Source organism: Cricetulus griseus, assembly GCF_003668045.3.
Source record: "Cricetulus griseus strain 17A/GY chromosome 1 unlocalized genomic scaffold, alternate assembly CriGri-PICRH-1.0 chr1_1, whole genome shotgun sequence".
Classification (NCBI taxonomy): domain Eukaryota; kingdom Metazoa; phylum Chordata; class Mammalia; order Rodentia; family Cricetidae; genus Cricetulus; species Cricetulus griseus.
Genome location: NW_023276807.1, coordinates 106,777,800 through 106,805,008, shown reverse-complemented (window position 1 = coordinate 106,805,008; position 27,209 = coordinate 106,777,800). Strand labels below are relative to the sequence as shown.

At 46.9% G+C, this 27,209-nt stretch overlaps 1 long non-coding RNA gene across 1 annotated transcript; it reads right to left on the bottom strand.

Moving 5' to 3' along the window:
• Nucleotides 1–8,535: 8,535 nt before the first annotated feature.
• LOC103161678 lies at nucleotides 8,536–17,695 on the bottom strand. The gene is made up of 3 exons (XR_003479488.2): nucleotides 16,680–17,695; nucleotides 15,301–15,412; nucleotides 8,536–8,691 (listed from the first exon to the last, which is right to left on the bottom strand). It is a non-coding gene; the product is annotated as an uncharacterized LOC103161678 (long non-coding RNA).
• Nucleotides 17,696–27,209: the final 9,514 nt, after the last annotated feature.

The window sequence follows — 27,209 nt, the reverse complement described above, 5'->3', positions numbered from 1 at the left end:
TGGCTGGGAGGGAGGCCCTTGGTGTGGAGAAGATGCCATACCCAAGAGGCTGGACCAGTGGGTGCAATAGCTGTGTGACATGACTGGAGTGTATGGGACACTATGGAATGCATTGGGTACAGAGGAGGAGGAAGAGCTGCCTTGGATGCTACCCCTTAGCCATGTACTCCATGGCTACCCTCCATGGCCACCCTTCTAGGTTAGGCACCCTCTTTCTGTCAGCTGTCCTCCAGCTACCTGGAAGACCCCTGACCCTGACATATGTGGTCTTTTGTTGTAGACGTGTCACTGTGCCTCATATAGGGTGCTTTTCTCTCTAAGGTAGTGGATGTGGTTGGGGCAGCATCTTTCCTTTGTGTCTCTGTGCCCATTACATTGGTCTCCTCTTTAGACCATAAGCCATTGCTCCAAAAGGCTGTGTTATAGCTAGCTGAGTCTCCATGGACTCTCCCCTGGCAAAGAGAAGAGCAGGGATCATGTGGTCCAGGCAGGGTACCAGCACCTGTAATCTGGAGCTTGTGCACAGTAGGGAAGCGGGAAAGACAGAAATATCAGGGAAGACCTATGGGGCCACAGGCTGGTAGCCAGGTGTTGGAAATCAGGAGAAGAGGCAGGAGACAAAGTGTGACCATCAACAGCAAACATTTAAGCTCCTTGTTTCTGGGAACTAGGGTGTGAGCCCAGTTCCCCTGGAGCCAGAGGATTTCCATGTAAACCACAGTGGACCCTGGCCTGAGTTTCTCAGCCTTGTGTATTTGGGTTTTTCATCCTCAATGTACCTCTTAGGGCGTGTTGCCGGTTTCTCTGCCTGATATTGTAATGGTGGGCATAAAGGAGCAGGGTAGGGGCAGAGCAGTTCAGGAGCCTGTGGCCACAGACTGTAGCTCCTTGCCTGAATCTTACTCTTACCCTCCAGGCTGCTCTGCATAGGGCAAGCCTGTGGAGATACTTTTCAGGGAACCATAAACCATCCACCAGCCACCACCACACTGCTTTGCCATTACGAGCTGGCAGCCTAGGTATCCCTTCAGGCTCCTTGTTGGCCACAGGTTGACAACTTGTTGCAGTTGGCTCCTGTGCTCATCAGCCTGGCTGTCACAGTCCCTTGGTACAAAGCCTTGCTGTGTTCAGATGAGTTTTTTATTCTCAAAAGGCCATGCAAAACCCAATAGATGGACTTCAACAGGAGAGGAGGTGAAGAAGTCAGCCATCATGGTGACAACACCATGGTGACAACCAGGTTTTTGGGTGTGTGTGTGTGTTTGTGTGTGTGTGTGTGTGTGTATGTGTGTGTGTGTGTGTGTGTGTGTGTGTGTGTGTGTGTGTGTGTGTGTGTGTAATCGCCTTAACTTTGAGCAAGCAGAATCAGTGCCAAAGACAGAGCAAGAGCGAGGTGTCTGGGGCAACCCAGGATCCATTGTATTTCTCAAGTAAATAAGTTGTGCACTGTGCACTTCTGTAGTTAAAGCCAACCTGATTTCCCCATGGAGCAGACTACAGCTTAGCATTTTCTGGCAACCACTTGCTCACAGGATTTCATGCAAGTTGAAAATAAAAATGCAAAGCACTATGGTAATCCCTCCTGTTCTCCCAGCATGGGCATGGTCCACTTGAGGAGTGATTTACCCACCAGCTCTCCCTGTGGACCCCCACAGTGACCCTTAGAGGCTGCCTGTTTCACAAAACAAAAGAGGAAACCGAGGCAGTGGAGTAAGGCAAGTAGAGGCAAGACACAATTCAAGCCTTGGGGTCTGAGACACATGGTGTTTGCCACTCCGAGATTTATGCTGAAACCGAAAGTCCTGGGTCTGAGCCCTCTATGCACTGAGTATACAGTAAAAATGTCTCTCACTCATTTGTTCAGTTGGTGTCCTTGTCTTTGGAAGTATCTTAGGGTTTTATTGCTGTGGAGAGACACTAAGCACAGCAACTCTGGCTTACAGTTTCAGAGGTTTAGTCCACTGTCATCATAGTAGGAAGCATGGCAGTGTGCAGGCAGACATAGTGCTAGAGGAGTTGAGAGTTCTACATCTAGATCCACAGGCAGCAGGAAGAGACTGAGAAACACCGGGCCTAGCTTGAGCATCTGAAACCTCAAAGCCTACCCGCAGTAACACACTTCCTCCAACAAGGCTACACCTGTTCCAACAAGGCCATACCTCTGAATAGTGCCACTCCCTATGGGCCTATGGGGACCTTTTTCATCACAGGAACCTATGCTGAGGGGATGTTTCCTGGTTCACATCTTAGCCATGATGCTAGCCCAGACCCAATGGGAAAGAGCTACATTTTCAATTTTGGTAATTTTCAGGTATCTGATAATCTTTGAAAGAGGGTGATACTGCTTCAGTGAGCACAGGGGACTGAGACTGGTAAGTCTGCTGAAAGAGGGAAACTGACCAACACTGTATGGCCTAGGTGTGGGACTGGAGTGACTGGTAAAGGGCTATTGAGCTAACCAAGAGCTAGCCAGGGTTCAGGTCTCTGGAGGTGGTGACTCGGTGGTAGGCTTTACCCAAAGTTGGGACCCAGCAGAAAATGAGATCTAGAGATTACAGACATCACTGCTAGGCATTCATGGAGGCCCCTGGTCTGGGTTCCCTCATCTTACTGTGAAGATCTTGCCATCTGCTCTGCTACTAACTGGCTATGTAGCCATATGCCTGTCACTGAACCTCTCTGAGCCTCTAGTTGTTAATATATAGCAATGCTCCTGGGCCTGTGGTTTATTGTGAATTGTTTATTGTGCCACCCTCTGGGAAAGAAGTGAGTGAAGGTGCAGGCTGGGGTGAAGCCATGATACTTAGCCGAGCACTGCCACACAAAGGTCTAACACACTTTTCCTGGCACATAGAGGTGCTCCAGAGAGAATGTGTCCCCCAAATTCATATGCTGACAAATTACCTCCCAAGGTAGTGATACAAGAAGGTGGTACCTTAGGGAGGTGATGGGATCATGAGGATAGAAAATTCAACTGCATTAGCACTCTTGTAAGAGCTCCCAGACAGCTACCTCCCTCATCCCATGAGGACACAATGAGAACAAATTCTCTATGAATGAGGAATACCCTAAAACTAGGTGCTGGATACACTAGCATCTTTTTCTTAGACTCCAGCCTCCAGGGCTGAGAAACAAGTTGTTGCTGCAGCCATCTGGTCAACCTCATTTTCATGTAGTCACTGAAATAGACTGAGACAAGAAGATGCCCCTCAGCAGATAGTCATCTGATGAATGAATGAATGGGATCCCCAGCAATGCTGTGAGGTGATGGAATAGACAGTGTCACCCCATCTTACAGAAGGGGAAGGGTCTCTTTGAGTTGATTAGACTCTCCCAAGGACATACAGCTGGTCTATGGTTGCTTTGTGTGAGAAAGTTCAAGTGCTGCAGAGGGCTGTGGGATGATGGATACAGACTTGTCCACTCAAAGCACCACTCTGACCCTCAAGGAGAGCCCACAGGAAGCACTGGGCCTGCTTCAGGCCCCAGGAGCAAGCAAGGGCTGTTTCCCCCTCCAAAAAAACAAAACAAACAAAACAAAATACGACAAAAAACAACAAACAAAACAACCAACGACACCCTATCCCTGTTCACCTTATTTAATGCTCCAAATTTTCTGCGAGGCCTAATTGAACATTCCTCTGTGGACCCCTCGACGCGGAACAATTAACCGGCCTCTTAGCAGCAAGCGGCTCCCTGGGCAGACTGCTCAGATTTATGTCTCCTGGGGAGGCAGCCTATTAGCTGTGGCTGTAAATCCCAAGGTCCTGGCTGGCAAGGTGGGTTTTAATAAAATCAGAGGGGACGGAGCCAGGCTAGGGCTGCAGATTTCCGGGGGGAGAGCCAACATTTGCCTGTAATTAATCGGGACTCCTTCAAACTCTGGGGAGATGCCAGGGTCTTAATGAAAACTCAGGAGCTTGAAGCAGCAACCAGTTGGCAACCATACCAGTTCCCAGCTGGGACAGAGATGCAGAGACCTGGGGGAGTCTGGGTTACCCCTGCCAAGGGGACTTAAAATTGGGGCATCGTTCAGTGGACCTCGGGACCGTGAGTCTGTTCATCTGAAAACTTTCATGCTAGTTGGGAAATCACTTCATACCCCCATCTCCATGGACCCTCTACTTTTAGGCACCCTTGTCCAGAAATCCTGGAGCCTCCACATAATCCTAAAACATAAAAAGGTAAATACCTATCCCAGCAAGAGGCTTCTTGATCCCTAGTCCTTTTTGAATAGTGTTCTCAGCCTTCTTTTGAACTTAGTTGTCCCTTTAGCCAGATCTGTACATGTTGGAGAGACTTGGATGTCTACCCAGACACCAGACTCTCTCCCTTCCCTTCCCTCCCCTTCTCTCCCCTCCCCTCCCTTTCCGTTTCCTGGAGCCCTTCCTTTCTCTTTCTTTTCACTCTCTTCCCTTCACTGCTCTTTCTTCCCCTTCCCATTTTCCTTCCCTTCTTTTCCTGATCCGTGCCTCTAGCCCATACTCTTGAATTCCTGGTTCAGCAGCCTCAAGAGGTCCCACAGCATGGACCTATCTGATAGAGATCTTCTAACTATCTGGCCTCAAACTCCCTCCAACCTGATCCCTCCTCTGAGTGCCCCCACCTCTTCTCAGCAGCTATCATCTATCTGTTCAGGCAGAACACTCATAAGCACCCTTGGCTTTCCCTCACTTTGTCACCCCAACACATCCTGCCAGCTCTTCCATCGGGGCTCTGGCACCATCCTCACTGTTTCTTCACCACCCAAGCCTCTATGGTCTCCCACATGGACCACAGTGTCCTCCTCCACTCAGGTCTTTGTGCTTCCTTTTGTGTTTCAGGGTCTCTCTGATGTCCCTCCTACTGGGCAGTCTCACTCAGCAGTGATGGTAGACACTTTCTTGGTGCAGGTGTTGTCCCAAGTGCTTCACATGCTCCGGGTTCAACCCTCTGGTCAGTTGATGATAGTAGTGCTATTGCCCCCATTTTCCCAGTGACATTCCCATCCTGGCCTCTTCTATTCTGTCCCCCCACCCCTGCTCTCACCGAGTTACCCCCTGCCAGCTGTTATCACTGTCAAAAAGCAGCATCTTCCTATGCCTGTGTGCTGTCTGCTCCCTACCTATCATCCCCTGCGAGTGGGACCAGAGTTTTCTGTTTACCTGCTCCTGGCGCATAGTAGGCATACCATAAAGACGTCATGTTGGATGCATTCTGTTTAGAGTGGTTGGGAAACCATGTGGGAGCCATGTGGACTCCATGCGGTCTGAAATCAGGAAAGGGATTGCCTTTCTCAGAGGCAATCGTTGTCTGTGTTATCAGGCCCATTTCTTGGCATCCTACCTTAAGATGTACCCTCCTTGTTCTCATGGAGTCCATATAAGGTGAGGAGTGTGCCAAGAGGGACGTTTCTATGCTAGGTATTCTAAGAGAGATAACAGATGGACTGACACATTTATAAGAGTATTTTAAGAACTAGAAGGATCTTAGTCATTGCCTAACTATCATTTCATTTTATATTCTCTAAGTCACTGGACCTAGGACCCTAGACCCTTAGTAACTTGCCTGGGGATGCAGAAGTTCCTGACTAAAGTCAAATTATCTAGAAGCCAGACATCGTCCCAGGAGTCTGTGTGTAGCAGAGGGTTCTTATACTTGACATTACAACTCAAGGTCTGATTTTTCCTGAACTTGGGAAGCTAGGGAAAAGCACTGGGGTGACCCAGACTGGGATCTGGTGAGGGTGTTGGAGAAAAAGGCTTTGAAAATCAGCCAAATATAGACTCAAGTCCAAGCAAGTAGGCCAGTAGCAGAAAACAAGAACTTCAAGATGTTACTAGTGATGGTCTTCCAAATAAAGGCATTTCATAGGCGTTTACACTATCCCCAAACACTTATTCAGGATGAGGCCTATTCCACAAATTTTCATCTGTCTCTCTCTCCTTCTTTTCTTCCCTCCTTCCTTAACAGAGTTTCTAGCCAGGGCCACCCTCAAACACCATACATAGCTGAAGATGACCTTGAACTTTCTCATCTTTCTTTATCCACCTCTGCAAAGTGATGGGATTACCGGCATACACCATCGTACTAGGTTTATGTGGTACGGGGGCTCAAACCCTGAGATTATCACAATCTATGTGAGCACTCTACCCACTAAACCACACCCCTAGTCCCTCATAAGTTTCTCATGAAGCCACTCTGTCAAGCTGGGTTGAGATGCCTGCTACACAGTTGGTTTTTTAAACTTAATATTTTTTATTGAATCTTTGGAAATGTCACATCATGCATCCAATCACATCCACTTACCAGTCCTTCCATGTCCATCTCCACCCTTGTAACCTCACTCCCTCCCCCCCAAAAAAACCAAAGTCCAATTTGTGTTATCCATACAGACTGGAACTTGGGCAAATTCTCAGTAATCCTCCCCTTAAATAGAACTGAGTCCTTCCCTTCCTGAACCCTCACCAGAAGCCATCAGTTTTGGAGAGCTACACTTCAGCATCCTTATCAAACTTTTGCAGTGTTCTATTCCATGGCTCCTTGTTTTGTTTTGTTTTTTTTACCCTTTGGGGGTGGGTTGCAGGGGTAGGGGTTGTCACAGAAACCTTTCACATCCCTCTTTGTCAACTGTGCACTTGTAGTCACCAATATCATTGCAAAGGTAGCTTCCTTACTCTTTTTTGGTGGCAACTTGGGCCACCAACATCAACATAGACCCCCAACTGCAGTAGGACCTTGGCCCCAGACATGGCCCTTGGCAGCAACATGGCTTCAGGCTGCAGCACAGACCATAGACATCCACATGGCCTTAGATGGTATCATGGAGCCACCAACATCAACATCAACACCCCCTCTCCTGCATCAGGTCCACTGACCCATATATGGTCCTCAGCAGCAGCATGGAGCAGCAACATCAGTCCAGCCCCAAGCAGCTGCGTGGGCCACTCACTTCAATATGGTCCCTTGCCCATAATGTTTTCTTGATTGTAGCTTTTAATAGGAAAAGTGGAGGTGCTAGGACAGTGAGTGGTTCACAACCTATGGGTCGTGACCCCTTTGGGAGGTCACATATCAGATATCCTACATATTAGATATTTACATTAGACTCATAACAGTAGCAAAATTGCAGTTTTAATTAGCAACAAAATAATTGTATGGTGGGGGTCACCACAACATGAGGAACTGTATCAAAGGGTCATAGCACTAGGAAGGTTGAGAACCACTGCTGTAGAAAGTCAGGTGAACACACAGGGTAGAAAGTAAAGAATTCAGGATGAAAAAGTATGAGCATGAAGGAGGTGAATGCCACTGTACCATGGGAGACAGCCCTTATTTTACTGCACACACTTGAGACAATCCATGGAGACAGGGGAATCCATTAGTCTGCAGACACTGCTGGTAGGGGAGAAGTGGGATGGGATGCACACAGAGACTGGGGTGCATGATGAAGTGTTGGCTTAAACAATCACAGCACAGAAAAATTAGTTTAAAAAGGACTTTGGACATTTTAGACAAATAAAATATCTTATGAGTCTTTAACAACAAAAGCCAAACAAAAGAATCACAAGCAATAAATGAATTTTGTGTGCTTGAAAACTTTGTTAATAGAGTGCCAGATCCAAGAGGTTTAGCCCAGTGCAAAGAATAGGCAGGTTCTAGACTTTAGCTTCCAGAAGGCAGAGAGGGCAGAGCTGATGCCTCAGCTTCTGGGGGTGTCTGTGCCTGGGAACTGGGGTGCACCTGGGAACTGGGTGCTTGCAAAACTTTTCTTGGAGCAAACTATGTCTTCAGAGAAGAGTTTGTGAAAAGTTTGCTGGGAAATTCTCCTAGGACCCCTTTCTGGGCCTGAGGCTAGAAGACGGATAGTGTAGTAGGAAAGAGTTATATCACTTCTGTTCTCCCAGGTAAGCCTTGGGAATTCCTCCACGTCCAACTGTAAGAGAAAGCAAGTCTCCAGCTCTAGGCTGCTGTGAGAATGCAGAGGCCAGAAAGTGGATGATACTCAGGTAGGCCTGGCAAGATGGGGTTGGTTGGGGCAAAGAGATGGTGCTGTGATTAAGAGTGATGGTTACTCTTCCCAAGGACCAGGATTTGATTTCCAGCACCTATATAATGGCTCACAACTGCCAGCAACACCAATTCCAGAGGATCGCATGCCCTCTTCTGGCCTCTGCATACAGGTGTTGCCTACATACAAACAGAAGCAAAACACTCCTATACATAGAACAAAAATAAGTGCATCTTTGTTTTAAAAAGGTGGGCTGGACCATAGACACATGAGTCTCATCTCATCATAAACCTGTTAGCAAAGGCAAACAGGTTGGGTGTCCATCCCACCCTGCCCACTGCTGGAACCAAGTAGATTTTCTGATGCTATGTTCAGTGGGTTCTTTTTTTTTTTTTTTTTTTTTTTTTTTCCGAGACAGGGTTTCTCTGTGGCTTTGGAGGCTGTCCTGGAACTAGCTCTTGTAGACCAGGCTGGTCTCGAACTCACAGAGATCCGCCTGCCTCTGCCTCCCGAGTGCTGGGATTAAAGGCATGCGCCACCAACGCCCGGCTGTTCAGTGGGTTCTTAATGCTGTATTTAGTAGGCTCTTCGGTGTTGTGTTTAGTAGGTTATTTGGTGCTGTGCTTAGTAAGTTCTTTCCAGCTGTGTGTAGCTCATACTTCTCATGTCTCTTGTCCTTGGATGTGTGCCCTCTTGGATTCCTGTGGACAGGCCAAACACCCACATGTCATTCAGAGCTGGTCCGTGCCAACTCACCTATATTTCCTATACTTCCTGCACATAGTAGATGCTTGTGGAGCAGCAGATACAGGACTGTAGACTGTAAAGGAGGCCTGGGTTTTCATTTTGGCTTTCTACAAGGCAAGGCCCACAGCTCCCAAAACAGGTAGATTCCACCCAGGTAATACTGTGATAGGCTGAGCAGACTGGAAGACACTGAGGTGGGCATTCAGTATGAGTCTTCAGCATCCCATTGCAGCTCCCAGGACCCAGCCTCAGTCCTGCTGTGATGGCCACCAGGGTCTGCATTGCCTACCCCTACTACTAGTTTTTGGCCTTTAAAAGAATGGCCATTGTGGACCTCATCCAGGCCTTTGCTCACCAGGGATCCCGCCTGCACTGCACTCCTCATACACTGCTGGGTAAAAAGACCTTCCACTCTCAAGAGTCCCCTCCTTTAGAAAACCCTGAATGGCCACTATATAGGTGGATCTGACCACCCAGCAGGTAGATCCAATCACCCCCCCCACAGCTGCTCCACAGATGGACCCCATCCACCCACAGGTGGGGTTATTCATCCCAGGTTGATCTGGCCACCAACACAGATGAATTCAACTACACACAAATGAATGGCTACCCCATAGGTAAGTCTGCCAGTCCTAGATGGACCTGACTTTTGGCCACATTCACACTCCCCACTTGTCTGTATGTCCATCCTGGGTTTGTGTGACCTGGACAGCTGTGTTTCTTAGGTCACAGCCCAGGTTAGGCACACAGTTCTCTATAGGGTAAAGTGCCTGTTCCATTTGACTCACCCTCTGAGAAAAACGTAGGAATACTTACACTACATATGAGAACTTAGCTTCTCCCCTGGCATGGTTACCCCAAACTAAGAGAAGCCCCCATCCACAAGGAAGAATTTCACCGTCACCCAACCCCGCTGCCCAAGAGCCAAGCAGAGTAATTAAATCTCAATAATTGTTTTGCAGTGTTGGATTTATAATTACTAAATGTGTGATAACTGCGTCTTAAATGCCCGTGCTCTTTAAAAAACCTAATTTATAATGTAAAAAGCTGACACTTCTCCTCGGGCTTTATTTTATCTTGTCGGGAGTCATGGAAGAGTAAGTTATTGAAGCCCTTTCTTTTCCATTCGCCTTAAATCCAACGACAATTAATGTGCCCAATTTGATTATAAACCGCACAAATTAAACAATAAAGAGCTGTCTAATGAGAAATTAATTATGAGGCTGGGAAGGGGAGCCGGGCTGGATGGAAGCAATAACTCACCAGCCATGGCGGCGTGTGTCAGGCTTAAAGGAGATGGAGGGTCCTCTCCTCAATGTGTGTCTTTGCTGATAGGACCCATCACAGATCAGTTGATCCAGAAACCATAACAGCCTAGTAATTGAAACTGCTGAAATCAATAGTGCTGACAGCCTTAATTAAATTAAATATGGCCATGATGGGCTCCCAGCGCCCGGCGGCAGCGACGGGCCACTTGACCCTCCGGCTGTGCCCGCCTGATGGAGTGCAGTCATCAAGTGATGGATCTGACCCCAGGGGACAGTTGGGGACCTGGCTCCTGCTGAGAGAGGCTCCAAGCAAGCTGAGTAGCCGCTGTCGCCCCGCCCCACCTCCTGATGCCTGGCCTGCTGGCCGCCTGGTGGCTGAGCTGGACAGTAACTTGCATCTGACTAGGAAGCCTTCTGCTGGGGCAGGGGCTCTACTCTGTGGGAGCTGGGAAGTCTGTGCCATGTGATGTGTGAAGCAAGTGTGCAGAGGAGCCCCTTGAGCACAAGAGGGGCTAGGGAAGGAAATCCCTAGCTTTTCTACTACCTTTGGGAAAGAATCAGGGGCTCTGGCCCAAAACCAATTCAGGAGAAGCTGGTCAGGGCACAGTGTGATGCCACACTACCACTGAGGACTCACAGGACCCCGGGAAAGTTTCCCAGCCTTGCCAAACCTCCCTTTTTATTTCTGCATGATGGGTGGCTACATGGGCATGGAGCTATCTATGGTTAGGTGCATAAAACTTACAGCCTGGAGACACAGGCTACTGGATATTGGGAACTAAAGGACCTGTGAACATGGAGGGCCCTGTTTGGGTTACATGAGCATCCTGCGACACAGTGAGCACGGAGGGGCCTAGGTGAGTGGCTCAGACTCTGAACTCAGAACCTCTGGCCCAAACCCAGAATCTGTTCTTCCCACAGGAGCACTGCTCATGATGAAAGCCGGTTCAATGTTTGACAAGCTCTTTTTTTCTGCCCAGCCATCCCCTGTTATGAAAGTCTGTGGGTTATTAGCCCCATTTCACAGAAGAGAAAACAGAGGTTCTGGGCGATTAGGTAACTCAACCAATGTTAGAGAGTGGCTGGGTCCCTGAGCTACAGCTAGAATCTTGCAACCCAAGTAAAAGGGGGCCTAACACTTGAAGTTTAGGTCTAGGGGCCAAAAGAACCCCAGGTTTTGGGCTGGGAGGGAGGCTCTGATGAAAAACTGACTGTTTTGAGCTCCTAGAATTTGGAATCTTTCATCTGCCTCAGAACCCATAGAAGAAGAAACAAAACCAACAGCAGTTCTCTATGCTTTGGCTTTATGGCTGATTTTCTTATAATCCACCCCATACCAACATTGAGCTAATTCTGTGTGTGTTCATGTGCATGTGTGGGGTGTGAAGAACACAACTAAGATGCAATTTCTTAGGTGCTATCCACTTTGATTATTTTAATTTTAAAATATTTTGTTTACTGTGTGTGGGTGTTTGTATGTGTGAGAGTGTGGGGTGTGTGTGTGTGTGTGTGTGTGTGTATGTGCATATGCCTGTGTCTGTATAAGAGTACATGTACACATGAATACAGGTGCCCTCCGAGGCCAAAGGCATTAGGTCCCCTGGGTGCTGGGAACCCAGCTCAGGTCCTCTGGAAGAGCAGCAGGCACTCTTAAATGCTGAGCCCCCTTTTCAGCCCCAGGTTAATTTTTTGAGGACAAGAATGATCTAAAATGCACACTCCCCTCCTTCAACTCCTAACTGTGGGGTTCCCGAGACAACAGGAGCAGGTCCACCTTGGCAGAGAGAACACTTCATCTCATGGAAAGTTCCAGTTGGATACCAACTCAGATTCTGCTGCTTACTAATTGTGTGACCCTGAGTATGTCCCTATGCCACATTGCTTATGGGAATATGAGTACTTTATTAGTGAACCTCATATGTGTCACTATAACCAAGTCCAGGCCAGCCCTAGCAGAGTTTTCTTGCTTACCAGACACTGGACCCACTAGCTTTAGTCTTGGATTGAGCAAATTGAGCAAATGGGGTAGGGGTTCGGGCATGATCAGGTCCTGAGATATTATTCTTTCCTTACCAAAAAAAAAAAAAAAAAAAAAAAAAAAAAAAAAAAAAAAAAACCCTTAACAACTACAAAGAGTTGACCTCGTAAACGCTGGCTTTCACCACAGGAAGCTGAACAAATAAATATTTTCAGTTACCCTACTGTTGGCTGGCCTGAGTGGACTTCTTAAATGACTTGAGAAAGGCGGCTGTGTTCCTCCATGTTTATGTCAGCACTAACAAACTGCCCCTTCATTACAGTCCTGCCAGAGATCACAGGCCCAGATTATTAAAGGAGATGCCTTGGACATGCCCAAGTAGTTGCTGTGACAACACACCAGAGGCGGAGGGGGGTGGGCAGGAGGGCTGCTGTCTGTTGGAGGGCTCCCCATGCCTAGTCAGAGAAGATAATCCCAACCCCTCGCAGTCGTGTCATCCTCCTCCTCCTCCTCCTCCTCCTTCTCTCTCTCTCTCTCTCTCTCTCTCTCTCTCTCTCTCTCTCTCACACACACACACACACACTTTGCTTGACATGCACCTTAGCTCTCCAGGGTCAGGTTCCAGTCACTGACCCACCAGCAAATCCTACTGATGAACAGCTAAGTGGTATTTCTTAGCATCGGTTCTAAACCTTCCTAATGCTTCAACCATTTAATACAGTTCCTCATATTGGGGTGACCCCAATCATAAATTATTTTCACTGCTACTTCATAACTATAGTTTTGCTACAGTTATGAATTGTAATATAAATGCTTTTGGAGACAGAGGTTTGTCAAAGGGGTCATGACCCACAGGTTGAGAATTGTTGCTTAGCAGATATGGCCACCACCCTTCCCCAGCTACTACTCACAGTGCCAGGAACTCAGAATCCCTGCCCAGGTGTACCACCTTGAACAAGATCACTTACATTCTCTGAGTGTCCAGTGTAATAACAGTATAATAACAGCTTCCACCTTGCAGTTCTCCTAGGGAGCTTGGGACACTGCTACTCCAAGCGGCACACAGAGAGCAGAAATAGGGACTAGAGGGTCTCAATCTTGAGGGTCTAACTCCAACAGTGCTCCTCTCTACCTGCACAGCCTTGGGTAAGTCATCTACTCACATGAGCCTTCATTTTCCCATTTGCAAAATGGAGACACCACCCACTTCCTATGGATGAGCATATGATACCCTATGTGTTTAATGTGTGTTTATATCATAGAATGTCCTAGACACTCAGTTGAGGAGGGTCCTGGTACCTGTCTGAGGGAGGCTGGCACAGGCTGGACACCACCCCAAGATCCAGGCATTCACTGAGACACAAACCAAGAGTCCTGTCACTGGAATTTATATCTCACCCTGCACTCCCTCACTAGGACCCTGGTGACATAGGGAACAGACATCACATACATGTGTGTGTAGCTCCCTGTACCCCAGATCATGAGCTGTTTGTTGGTGACATTGTGGGTCCACTGGGGGAAGAAATTATCACAGAGAGGAAAGCAAACCCTACCTTGAATGTGTGTCTTTCACTAAGATCTGTCCTGCATGCATATGTGGGAGCTGTCAGCCTCCTCTGCCCAGTATTGTCCCCAGACATCTAAAGTGACAGACGATATGACTTACTCTCCCTGGTGGGCCTGATGGCAGTAGAGAAGCAGAGGGCAAAGTAGGTGGCCCTTGGGGTGGGTCTTACTGGAGCTTGGATTACTGCATTGCCCAAGCATCTTCCAGGCAGCTCACTCATCGGTTCAGCTACTATGACCAGGTTCCCACTTGGCGGCATTTTGCAGGTGGGATAATTATGAGTTCAAAGTCAACCTTGTCTACACACTCTGACCTTGTATCAGAAATACCAAACTAAAAGGGAAAGTGTAGGCTGTAAAGAGAGACTTTAAAGGACTTCACCTGTACAATAGTGGAGGCAGGTAAGTTTGAACTCTATAAAGCAGCAGGCAGAAGGTAAGTTAGGACAGAGCTGACACCACCATCTCCAGTCTAAACCCTGTGGGCTGGGAGGCCAGGCTGTTGTTTCCTGGGCCATAGTTTAAGGAAATTCGTCTGCTTTGGGACCCTCCATCTGAATCGGTAAGGACTTTGGCTGCCTGCACTCTGGAAGCTCATTGGCTTTGCTGAGTTCACTGACTCTGAATATTGATCCCTTCTGGCAACATCCAGACCAGTAGTCAGTCAAGTCAGCAGACCTCAAGACTGCTAAGCAGATCACACACACACACACACACACACACACACACACACACACACACACACACACACACTGCCATTGCCATGAATACCCAGGCCACCAGCCTTCTTGGAGGAGGCTTGGTTTGGGATCCCAGTTGCTATAAGTCCCCTTGAGCCCAGAGGACTCATGATGATCTGCAACTTTGAGACAACGGAGGTGAGACTGGATAAGGGACCTTCTCTGGAGTCAGAGCGGGGGCCTCACTGTCTTCAGGGACAGGTCCACTACAGGAAGAAGACAAGCAGCCCCAGACACCAGCAAAGAGCTGTCAGTGTCTGGCCACATTTTTCTACCTTTATTGCTGCTCAGGAATAAATCTAGGGGGCATCAGATATCAGAGAACTCAGCCATGGTAGTGAGGAGGAAGCCAGGGCCAGAAAACCCATCAAATTCAAATAGCCTTTCAGAGGTCAATATCTGACTCCTGGCCCATTCTGGAAGGACTTTCTTCCAATATATCCCTGTGCTATGGAAAAGAGGGTGTTTTCCACTGCCTCAGCTCTCAGCGTGGCCTCCCTCCTAGGACCCCATCTGATGCTGGCCCACCCTTTTAGCCTATTTCTAGCCAGTAACCCCCATGTCAAAAGAAAGCTCAGTCTTACATTGTTCACATGGCATGCTAGGCTGAACAGTGTCCCCCCCAACTCCCGGCCCCCTCCCCCCCCACCCACCCCCCCACCCCCCGCCCCCTGCAACTCAAGTTCATCTGGGATCTGTGGAAGTGACCGTATGTGGAAACAGGTCTTCTCAGCTATAATTAAGATGAGGTCACACTGAGTAATAGAGGGCCCAAACAGAGTGAGAGGGACAGAGGACACACTGAGGCTTACAGGGAGAAGACAGCCATTTGCAGGGGACTGAGGATTATGTTGAATCTGCAACCCAAGGGCTGCCAGTTACTCCAGAAAGCTGGGTGAGGGCGCAAGTTTCTTTTAGGGCATTCAGAGGGGTCAGGTGGATTTCTGTAGCTTGAAGCCCTTCTTCTGGTTTGTGGATATTGGTTACAGCAATCCTGGAAAGTACACTTACATTCATCACAGGTCTCAGTGGTCCCTGCTCCAAACCTCAGCAGTCACTCTTCTGGAAGCCTATTCTGGCTCCTCAGTCCTCATCATCCCCCTTATCTCAATGCTGATGACATCTGGTGACAAAGGCATGTTGCACATAGTCAAACCCGGTGCTTCCTAGGGACTATGGAAGCACAGATGACCAGTACAGTCCCCAGGACATTCCCCGCCTTGGATCTCCCATCCTGTCTGGCACACACCTGAAAGGCCTTGGAAAATTTTGCTCTCCCCTGTTTGACCTAGGATCTATGGGCAGACTAAGCCCAGCCTCTCTCTGGGGTCTGGGCCCAGTTCTGAGCTCATGATAAAGTGTCTATTTCTGGCAGCATCGGCCTGGAGGTGTAAACACATACCTGGTTGAGACACAACCATTCCTATCTTGGATTTCAAAATAAACTCAGCTCAGTAATGGGCAGTCTCCAGGTACCACAGTCCCTCATTAAGCCTGGAAGGGTCTCTGACGGGCAAAGGGCTGGCCCAAGGCCAAGGAGGAGACCTGACTTCAATGGGTAGCTTCCCAGCCCCACAGAGGGCATTAAACATAAGTTCCCTCCTCTACTCCCTCTCTCCCTCCCTCACCTCCTCCTCCTCTCTTACTTTCTCTTCCTTCCCCCTCCCTCTCCTCCTTTCTTCTCTCCCCATCCCTGCCACCTTTCTTTCTACTATTTTTTCTTTCTTCTATATCTTTCCCTCCTCTCTTTTCCTCTCTCTCCTTCATTCTCCCCTGGTTTTAAGAAGGACCTCTCCAGGAGCTTGGCAGTCAGTCCCCCGTCCAGCATGCATCCAATGTCAAAGCTTCAACACTTCTTCCCCATATGACCACAGCCCTCCTAGTGTTATAAATCAGTGCTCTCACTGGCTCTTGTTTCCTTTCTCTGGATTTCCCCCTTTTTTAATGTATATGTTCTGTCCACATGCACACCTGCATGCCAGAAGGCATCAGATCCCATTATAGAAGTTGTAAGCCATCATGTGGTTGCTGGGAATTGAACCCAGATCCTCTGGAACTCTTTATTGAGCCTCAGATAGCTTGGCCTAAAGAATTCTCAGCAGTGCCTCTCCCTGTATGAGCCTTCACTAGTCCCCTATTGTCTCCAGAAAAAGGTGGAATGCTTATCCACCTACAGAGCTCTTAGGGAAGTGGTTCTTGCCTCCAACCCATTCACCTGCCCATTAGCCACCGTTAAGGTCTGGCTAGGACTCAATGCACTGCACAGAAATACAGGTCCACAGCTTGGGCCTTTAAAGATATCACCCCTTCCTCTGTCCTCCCAGCTGACTAGCCCTTCCTTGCCCTGACAGACCCACAGCAGGGGTGTGTGCCTTCTACAGTCTTCTGACCTGAGTTTTGTTTTTCACCGATGTTATTCCCTGCTGCCTGGGTGGCAGTCCCACCTGTTCATCCATTCAAGGTTTCCTTCTGGTGGGCAAGTGAGCACTCAGCTTTCTGCAATGCAGTGCATGACAGGTGACTGCCCCGGGGACTCTGGCCTGCCCCTTGTTATGTAACACATCCTTCCATCCTGAAATATTAAATCCTGCAGGAAAACTCCTTAAGCAGAAAGGTAAACAACTCAAAACAGCTTCAGGAAGTCCCTGAAACAGACCAGATTCACTAAGCCCCTCCCTGGCAGAGTAAAGAAAAAGCTGAGAGTCCCTCTCAAACAAGCAGAGCTGCAAAGAAGACCCTCAGACTAGACCAGCAGTCAGGAAGAAGCCTAAACCAGACAAGATGCCTGGAAATGGTTTAGACCAACTGAGGAACCTAGATAGGACACTTTCCAACTGGCTGAACTGCCTGCTCCCAGCTTTGTGAGTTGTCACTCATGCATGAGAAAATATGCCCAGAAAAAATAAAGCTATTCTCAATGAAGCTCTGAGTAAGTTTACAAAGTACCTACTGTGATACCCATTTTACAGATGTGGAGACTGAGTCCCAGAAACACTCAAGAGAATTGCCCTCAGGTGCCCATGCCTGGCTCTGTGACTCAGATGAACCTCTCTCTATGCCTTCAGCTGTGTATGGTCATTTCTATGAACACCTACCCAGCCAGGTGGCTCTGGTCTCATTCCCAAGTGGCTGAGTGTTTTGGAGTAGCTTCTAAAGTGATTTCATTGTAGAAATAGTGTACACATTGATTTGGGAAACTAATGGATATTTTAAAACAATAAATATAATTTCTATTACTCTTATCACCCTTGGTCAACCTCTGTAGCAGCTGTTAACATTTTCTATTCTTTTTTACCTGTTTATTGATAGTGTTAAAATCAGAGCTCTAGTGCCATTTTAAATTGTGATTTTTAAAACTTATTATGCAGCTGGGTGTTGGTGGAGCACACCTTTAATCCCAGCACTCAGGAGGTAGAGGCGGGAGGATCTCTGAGAGTTTGAGACCAGCCTGGTCTACAAGAGCTAGTTCCAGGACAGCCTCCAAAACCACAAAGAACCCTGTCTCAAAAAAACAGAAAAAAAAAAAACTTATTATGTTTATTTATTTGTGTGTGTGTGTGTGTGTGTGTGTGTGTGTGTGTGTGTGTGTGTGTTGCATGCACACGTGCGCATGCCACAGTACTTTGTGGAGGTCAGAGAACAAGTCACAGGAATCCATTCCCTTCTCTCCCCGTGTGAGTCCCTGGGGATCACACTCAGTTCCTCAGCCTTGGTGACAAGTGCCCTTACCCACTGAGTCATATTGCCAGCCCAGTTCTACTTCTTGTTTTCAGCTTAGTGCAGTATCTTGGGTGTCTCTTCATATTCTAAACTATGAGTGTAGATAATGTTTAGCACTTTTTTATTAACTGTTCAAAAGGTGTCCTTCCATTTATAGGCGCCATCATTTACTCAGCCTCTCTCCTGTGGTTAAGCACTGAAGTGGCTTTGATTTTCACTATTCTAACAATTACACAACAAACTTTTTTTATCATTTTTTTATTTGAATTAGAAACAGGATTGTTTTACATGACAATCCCAGTTCCCTTCTCCCTCCCTTCCTCCCCTACCACCCCCCAACTAAAGCCCTACCTATCACATATCCTTTCTTCTATTCTTCCCCTGACTCAACCTTTCTGCTCCCTCATGACCTCCTTCCTCTTTTTCCCTTCTCATTCTCATAGCTCCCTGCCCCCTCTTCCCATGCTCTCAATTTGTTCAGGGGATCGTGACCCTTTCCCCTTCTCCAGGGGACAATGCACAACAAACTTTTATGGTCAAAAATTTCTTGCATACACTTGGATAAGCAATTAGGTTTTAAAAGTTAAAGATTTCTAGACTGGCGGTGTAGCTCAGTGGCACAGCATTTAATTAGTACCCCAGGTTTCACCCATAGAATTTTTTTTTAAAGGCAAAATAGATATATTGTTTAATAATGTCTTTGAAACCTGTACAATCAAATTGGAATGATAGGGAAATTTGCATGGTGACATGAAATACCATAAAGCATAATATATCTCTTTTGTTATGATAAATCTTTCTGCCAGCCACCCAAGCCCCGCTGCCATGTGGCCACCCAAAAGTAACACACAGTCTTATAGTAGTTTACAATGCTGTTGGCCAATTGACTAGAATTTCTTACATGCTAGCTCAGTCTTAATTATCATAAATCTATATATTTTATAAGACTTATCTTATCAAGGACACCTTCCACTGTCGTCCTCTTCCCAGGATCACATGGCGGCTCCTGAGCAGAGAGCAGGATGAAGAGGAAGAGCCAGAGAGTGATTTCCTGCTTATATTCTAAGTCTGCTTGCTATGTCACTTCCTGCCTGTATCACAATACTTCTTTACTACATTTCCCAGAATCCTCCTTGACTTCTAGTCCCACCTAACTTGCTTTTTCACTAGCCATCAGTACTTTATTCAACAACCAATAGGATAAACATACACCGAAGGACATTCCTCATCACTCTTTGGTTTCTTTTTCTTTTCTTTCTTTTTTTTGGCAGGGAGGAGTTTGGTTTTTCAAGACAGGGTTTCTCTTTGTAGCCCTGGCTGTCATAGAGCTTGCGCTGTAGACCAGTCTGGTCTGGAACTCACAGAGATCTACCTGCCAGTGCCTCCCAAGCACTGGGATTAAAGGCATGTGCCATCATTGCCTGGCCTTTTTGGTGTCTTAACAATTATTTTATTATTATTTTTGAGAATTTCATACATGAGAAGTGAATTTATATCATTTTCACCCCACTTTCTCTCTCCCCCAACTCTTCTGGTGTCCTTCCCCACTCCTTTTCACCTTCATGACCTGCTCTTCTTTAATTATTATTGGCAATATATTTGAATACATATACATATATCTATATAGAGATTGATCAATGTGAATGAATGAAACCAGCTGAGTCCCATGTGGTGGTTTGAATGACTCCCATAGGCTTATATGTTTAAATGCTTAGACATCAGGGAGTGGCACTGCTTGGGACTGATTAGGAAGTGTGGCTTTGCTGGAGTAGGTGTGGCATGTTTGCAGCAAGTGTGTCACTGGGGGATGGGCTTTAGGGTTTCAAATGCTCAATCGAGGCCCAGTGGCTCTCTTTCTTCCTGCTGTATATGGGTCTGGATGTAGGAGTCTCAGCTACTTCTTTAGCACTGTCTGCCTGCATGCTGCTATGCTCCCTGCCATGATGATAATGGTCTAAATCTCTGTAACTGTAAGCATGTCCCAGTAAAGTGCTTTCTTTTATAAGAGTTGCTGTGGTCATGGCGTCTCTTCACAGCAATAGGACACTGACCAAGACAGTCCATTTAGTGTTGCTCATATTGGATAATCTACAGGGGCTTTTTGCTGGAGAACACTGATTCTCCTTCTCTTAGCATCCATTAATGCCTACAGTTTCTCTATGGATGAGACCTTGAGAGACTTCCCCCATCCTGTGCTAGGCTGTCAAATGGTGGCATTGTACAGGTCTTCTTTAGAAAACCACATAGTTAAGATTTCATGAGTGTATGTTCTATCTTTAGATCTGCCTTAGCTCTAAACAGAAGGGCTCAAATCCAGAGACACCTGTCATGTTGCAGCCTGGCCTTACATAACAACGGTAGCCTCTTCAGTCCCCTGCATCTTGAGTCTGGTTGTTATTCTGTAAATAAGTAAATAAATAATAAAGTTTTGCAGGCCGGGGGAAAAAAAAAACTAATAGTGCCATGCCTCTCTAAATTCATATATGGAAGGCCCAGCCTTGCCCTGCCCCATGACTCCTAGAATGAGCTAAATGAGATCACAGAGGCAGGCTTAATTCCATGAGACTGGCATTCTCAAAAGAAACAGGAAAGAGACTTGAGGGGGAGGCCATGTAGGCACACAGCAAGGAGGTAGCCCTCTATAAACTGTGAAGAGTGTCTTACCAGGAACCAACCTGACCATCATGACCTTGAACTTCTGGCTTCCACAAAGGTTCAAAAGTGCAGAAGCCCCATGTTGGTGGTGTTTTATCCTGGCCACTCAAACAGACAAAGGAAACTTTACCCACAAATTGGGGTAAAACTTAACATATTGTGCATTTCAGATATTATTGACTTTTATTGTAGCATTGATGTGGTTTAGATGTGAAATGTCCTCACAGGCTCATGTGTCTGAACCAGTGTTAGTTTCCCACTGGCAGTGCTGTTTGGAAAGGTTGCAGAACCTTTAGGAGGTGGCGCCTTGCTAAAGGATGGAGAACAATGAAGGTAGGCTTTGAGGTTTTATAGCGTCACTCCACTTCCTGTTCCTTCTCAGTTTCCTGAGGATGCAGTGTGATCAGCCAGCCTCCTGATCTTGTCTCCATGTCTACCCTGACATGACAGACTGCGAGGTCTCAAACTGTAAGCCAAAAGAATCCTTTATTTCTTGAAGTGCCTCTTGCCAGGGAATTTTGTCACATGAGAGAAGTAACTAATACAATCAGGTTTGTTTTTTAAAGTAAATATCAACATACAGGCTAATTTGTGAAATATTTTCATCTCAATAAGTCCCTGCAGATAACTGAGAATAGCTAGGGACATCTGGAAGACTTCACACAGACCCTCACCATCAGTACCCGTGTATTTAGACACTGGTCCCTCATCAGACCATGGTACCTGACCGTAATGTATCCAAGAGAGCTGTCATACTGGCTTGGTGTGCTTGTGTGCTGCCCTCAGAGCCTGCTTCCTCATCTGTGAAGTGGGATGGTGCCTTCTTTCTTTTGGGTCACTCTGAGCTAAGATATACTAGTTGCCATAGTATGTGGGAGGAGATACTTCAAGAATTGTCTCTAAGAAATCATAAGACCCTGTGAATTTTTACCTTAGCATATACATGGACAAAGCCTGCCTCCTTCTCTGCAGTGACCAGAAGTGTCCTTTAGGAAAACTGACAGGAGTTTCCTGAAAGCTCCCACACTACATCAGAATTCTATGAGGCTTAAGTTGATACTGATGGACTCAGAAGTAGCTCAGGGTTTGGGGTGTTGGTGGGGACATTGTAAAGTGCCCAGAGAACTGCAGAGAGCCAACTTCCTGGGCTACACTAACCACACAAGAATGAGAATACCCACAATGAGGATTAACTCAGCCAGGGCACAGGGATGAGACACCAACCGAAAGACCTCAGAACATACCAGACACATCACATCCACACAAGGTAGTATCACACTGTCCCATTTTACAGAGGCTCAGACTTTGTCACTTGCTTGAAGTCACATCTCATGGAGCTGGGCTTCCAGTGTGAGTTTGTCTTGCTCTGAAAGGCTTTTCTATGTAAAACTGTGCACAGATATGTAGAAAGTCTTCATTAACGTGGGCACCCACTGAATGCCACTGTCAAACCTGCTGCATGAGGAGCCAACAGTTAACAATGCAGGCAAGGACTCCTGACTTCCACAAGTGAAAATGAGCACTGATAACACACACACACACACACACACACACACACACACACACACACACACACACACACCCCTCATAGAAAGGTGCAAGCTCTGTTGTTTTCTTAAGGACAGAAAGAAACAGGTGAAATCTGGTTAAAGACACAGCATAATTAACACTTTCCTTCTAGTGAACAGTATAGCTGTCATTCTAATGAAATCCAAATGACATCTAAATGAAGAAAAAAAAGAACCCCCCCCAAAAAAAGAAATCAGGGAAGAGCTGACCCATGTAGTGCTGGCCCCCACGGTGTGCCAGAAAACTCCAGATTGTCAAGTTGCCAGGTCTCAACTTCTTCTCTAGAGGTGAGGCACTTCCCAGGAGCCTGCATTGTAGATACCAAAAAATTCATTTTAAGTTTATTCAGAGGGCCAGAGACCCAGACAGCAGTGTAATATTGACAAGAACAGAGTGAGAGTGACAGCCCTGCTCACTCCAGACTTGCTGTAAACTATAGTTTGGTACTGTATGGGGGTCAGGCTTTCAGAATTAAAAGCCTTCTGCCACTTCCTGTTTGTTCACTGCTTCCTGATAGCAGTTCAAGGTGTGCTCTCTCAGCTTCTTGTCCCTGCCATCCTGCCTGTCACCTGCTGCCATATTACACCTGATTACACCTGATGTCTGTCATGGGCTCTATCTAACCTTTGGATCTGTGAGCCCAAGGAAACTCCCCCTCCCATAAGTTGCCTTGGTCATGGTGTTTTGTAACAATAACAGACAAGTGACTAAGACACTGGCCAAGTCGAAGGTCATTTCTTTTCTACTGTTAACTTTTTCTGAATTGTAAGGTTTTGTGTTTTACTTTTACACCTTGGATGAACTTTCAATTAACTTTTTATGTAAATTCTCTCTCCCCCATTCCTTCCTTCCTTCCCTTCCTCCATACCTACATTTTGCTTGTTTGCATGTAAATAACTTGTTGTTCCAGCAAGACTTTCTTCAAGCCAACAAGGTAGTGCATGCCTGTAATCCCAGACTTGTCTCAAAAACATAAGAGCTGAGGATGTGGGATGTAACTCACATGCATAGTATGTAGAAGGTCCTGTGTTCCACTCCCAGAATGAATTTAAAAATTTGATTTTTAAAATTAACCTATTATCAGCCAGGTGGTGGTGGTGCACGCCTTTAATCCCAGCACCCGGGAGGCAGAGGCAGGTGGGTCCCTGTGAGTTTGAGACCAGCCTGGTCTACAAGAGCTAGTTCCAGGACAGCCTCCAAAGCCACAGAGAAACCGTCTCGAAACACTCCCCCCTCCCAAATAAAATAAAATTAAACTATTATCAATTAATCAACATTCCACCAATGAGGACAGACAGATGTCTACAGACAAGCATATGAAGAAATACTTCTTGGGCTGGAGATGAGGCTTAAAGGGCAGAGTGCTTGCCTGGTTTGATCCCCAGTGCTGCATACACTGGGCCTGGAGGCATATTCCTGTGATTCCAGCACTCTGGAGATAGAGGCAAGGGGAACAGACTTCAAAATCATTCTTTCCTACATAGGCAATTGGAGGCTAGCCTGGGCTATATGAGACCTAGTCTCAAAAAATAAAATAAAATAAAAACAGATGCTTGAGAGAATATAGCATCAAGAAAAGTGATCTTAAGCAGTAGTGTGATAGAGGGATGCCCCTATGCCTTTCTTATTTCAGCAGCTCCAGTTTCAAACCCTGACAGCATCAGGCACTGGTGAGCATTCGGAGCACCAGGAATATTCTCCCACTATTGACAGGGCCAGTCATCTGCCAAACAATTTGACTTGAGAGAGGAAAGAGGCTGAATTCTCTCCCTCTCTCTCTTAAATAAAATTTGACCTCACAAGGCTGGCCTTGAATTCTTGAAACTCTTGCCTTAGCCTCCCGAGAGCTCAGGATGAGAACCTGTGCCAGCAAGCCTGACTCTGAACTCGTTGTTTTCATTAGGAGCCCACTCCCACAAAAGCTATCCCACTGTGCTATAATGTACTAATTCACTGTGGGGGTCATGCCTTCATGAGTGTCCCCTGCCCCCCTCCCTCCTGTTGCTATGGTGATTACATTCTATCTGGAGAATAGCACTATAGCCAACCACAGAAAGGAAACTTTTGGTGAAAGAAGGCTGATAGAATGAGAATAAAAACACTCATTTTAAGACCCAGAGCAGGGGCAAGAAACACGACACCCTCTTCCTCTATAGCTCCATAACGAAGTCTTTTAGTGGTTGTAAGTTTATCCTTAGTCTTGTGAATCCTAACCTGGACTCATTGGCTAACCTGAGACCCTAGTGGGGACTAGTATACTAACATGTTCCAGTGGAGAATGGAGAAAGCCAAGAGTCAGGTGATAAGAGGTGTTAAGTAAAGCCATACCTGTGTGTGCTCAGTATTCAAAAGATCTCCTCTGTCGCTAGGAATCTCAAAGCAGAGGTCTAGCAAAGCAGCCAGGCTTTCAGCTCTAGAGACCCTGGAAATGCACTGTGTGGATGCAGGTGGACCTCAACTGGGACCCTGGAGTTTTTCTGTTACTGTGACATATTTTAATTATTTCTCTTTATTTTATAGGTACACATGTTTTCCCTGTGTGCATATATATTCATCATGTGTGTATGCTTGGTGTCTGCAGAGGCAGAAGAGGGGGCCTCTGGAATTGGTGTTAGAGATGGTTAGATGTGGGTGCTGGGAACTGAATTTGGGTCTCCTGGAAGAGCAACAAGGGTTTTTAATCACTGGGCCATCTCTACGGCTCCCTATGAGAGACTTTAGGCACTGGGGTGCTCTTGCCCTTCATCCATCTCAGGATCCTGGTACCACCTCTGGCTGGTATAAAAGGCAAGACTGAGCTAGGTCTAATAATGCGGTGAGTCAGCATCTGCAGGACTCTCCCTCATCCACTGTGTTCCCCACAGAGAGGGATGGAGCGGGGAAGAGAGGAGATGAAGGGCTTGTTCTCTGCAGTGACCTCGGCTCATAGTTATTGCTGCCCCCATCACACTGCAGCAACTGCATACACCTTGGGAGCCAGCACTGCTTTGGCAACTATTGGAGGTGACACACAGCCTCAAGTCAGGAAGCCATTCTTCAATTTCTAATAAAATCCCTGAAGCAGGGATGACGCACAGTAAATCAACCTTCAGCAGTTCCACTCTCCCGTAATCTGTTCAATTATCTGTTGGTGCTCTGTGTGTCCCCTCAGAGGATCAGCTGGTGCTGCAGGCATGCCAGCCCTGCCAGCAGTAGTTGGAGAGTGTGGGTCCAATGGCCATTATGCTCAGAGACTACAACCACCATCCAGCTTGGAGGAGGGTTGCAAGGAGGTTGGGAACCATGCAACAGTCCACTGGCCCAGCACAGGGCTCTGTGCATCTCCAGCATCCCAGGAAAGATGCTCTGAGAATCCACCATGTTCCTGGAACCATGGAAAAGCAGGATCAAAATGAAATGTCCCTGCTATCTGGAGTGGCCAATCTAGCAAAGAATGGACATCAGGTGCAGAGAGTATGGGTGATAATAAAGAAAGGATCTGGTAAACTTTCCTGAGTGCCTGGCATTGGAGCTCTGTTGCTTACCTGCTTGTGACATAGGCAATAGCTTAACCTCTCTGAACCTAGATAATGGCTGCACAAAAGGATGGAGACTTGAGTGTGTACTGGGGGCTGTGGAAGAGTGGGGTGCTTCCCAGGAGCATCTTCCCTCATAACCTGTACTCCAGAGCTCTCTGTGATTCCGAATGGTATCTTTTCTCCATCCTCTTCAGGCCCCCTTCGTCTCCATTGCTGAGGTGTCTGTATATGCATGGGCCCCTCACCCTTACACGATTGACTGAGGACCTTTCAGAGCTAGAGTTCTATTCTCACTTGACTTTGTGGACCCCTTGGGCCACCTAGATGGCATACTATCAGCTAGTATCTCCTGCCTTGTTGTCAGAGGGCAGGTGGGTAGATAGAGAGCTGGATTCATGAATGGGTGAGTTACCTGATGAAGGGATGGTTGCATGCATAGACTCAGGAACTGGAGAGTAGATAAAATGATGGATGAGTGCATGCAAGCATGAGTAGATGGTTGGTTGGGTGAACTGGTTAATGGATGAATGGATGGATAGAGAAGATAATAAGAGAGGATAGTTAGATAATGTGAAGGGTGAATTGTATGATGGATGGGCAGATGGTGGGTAGGTGGATAAAGTGATGAATGAATGAATGAATGAATGAATGGTAGGAGGGATAGATGGATGGGTATGCAAATAGATGGGTGAATGGAGGCCTAGGCAGATGGGTAGGTAGGAGGTTGGGAGGGTGAGCCGCCGGTAGGTGTTACATAGAAAAGTTAGATAGGAAGAGAGTGATTAGACAAAGTGAAAAGTAGATTTTAGGATGGATAGAAGGATGAATGGGTGAATGGATACTGTTGAGTGAATGGATGGTAAGAAAGGTTGGTACATGGTGGAAGTGTGGGTGTACAAACAGATGAATTGTAGGTGAGTAGGTTAGTGGATATACAGATGAGCTAGTGGGTGCATATAAGTTGCAACTGGGGAAATAGGAACATAATAGGCCTGGGAAAGGATTTCCATGTAGAGGGGGGATGTTTCATTATCAGAGACAGAAGTTGGTTCTGACGACTAAGGAAAATTTGAGACATCATTTGTTTCCTTATTAAACTGTCTTGGGCAGCGTGCTGGGCTCTAGGGACCTGGAGAAAGAAGGCTCAGGGTTGAGTGACAGGTGACTGGGCAGTGAGTGTGAACTGCTGTGAGTGCTGGAATAGAAAGCCTGAGGGAGCCACTCGCTCTCCTAATTTTAGCATAGAGAAGGTGTCCAGCAGGGCTCAGTGTGGCCCTGTGAGCCCACATTGTGGACAGCCTCAGCATCTGGCAAGGACTGAGTTGGCACCTCTTTACTACCTCTGGGCAAGCCCATGCCTGACTTCGGCTTGGGAGCTCCTGCCTGGCTAGGGATCCCTGGGGACTTGGCAGACACTTGTGAAGCTGGGGTTCTTTTTTGTCAATCCTATTCAATCCT